Consider the following 846-nt stretch of genomic DNA (forward strand, 5'->3'; position numbering starts at 1 on the left):
CTGCCTCATTCCACTCAAAATCTAGGCAGAATAGTTAGAGTGCAGACCCCAAAGCAGAAACCCAGGAGTCAAGCCCCAGTTTTCCATTTATTTGTTACGTGACTTTAATGTCTGTGTCCTCAACTGTACCACTGGGAGAGAATACCCACACATATATACATGTGCATAACTTATTTCTTAGGGCACCTCTCCCTAGATGCTGCCAATTCTGTGAAATGAACTCTGGCAGGGACTATCTGGATGCTACACTCTCTGATTCAGGCAAATGATACACAGCTTGCTCAACGTTTTTTTTTTCTTTTTTCTTTTTAGACAGAGTCTCAAGCTGTTGCCCTGGGTAGAGTACTGTGGCATCATCATAGCTCACAGCAATTTCCAACTCTTGGGCTCAAGCAATCCTTTTGTCTCAGTTTTTCTATTTTTAGTAGAGATGGGGGTCTCACTCTTGCTCAGGCTGGTCTTGAACTCATAAGCTCAAGCAATCTGCCTGCCTTGGCCTCCCAGAGTACTAAGATTATAGGCATGAGCCACCTGGCGTGGCTACTTCTCAACTTTTTGTCCCTTACACTTTCTTCTGTCTACACGGGCCCTAATAAGCTGACTAAAGCCCTGACTCTCTTTCGGGTTGTCCATCCCCTAGTTCTGTTTGAGTAAAAGTTCTGTCAAATTCAGGTGGCACCTGTGGCTCAGTGAGTAGGGTGCCAGCCCCATACGGAGGGTGGTGGGTTCAAACTCAGCCCTGGCCAAACTGCAACAAAAAAATAGCCAGGCGTTGTGGTGGGTGCCCATGGTCCCAGTTACTCAGGAGGCTGAGGGAAGAGAATTGCCTAAGCCCAGAGTTGGAGG

Source organism: Otolemur garnettii, unplaced genomic scaffold (genome assembly GCF_000181295.1).
Source record: "Otolemur garnettii isolate 467f Iridium unplaced genomic scaffold, OtoGar3 scaffold00022, whole genome shotgun sequence".
NCBI lineage: Eukaryota > Metazoa > Chordata > Mammalia > Primates > Galagidae > Otolemur > Otolemur garnettii.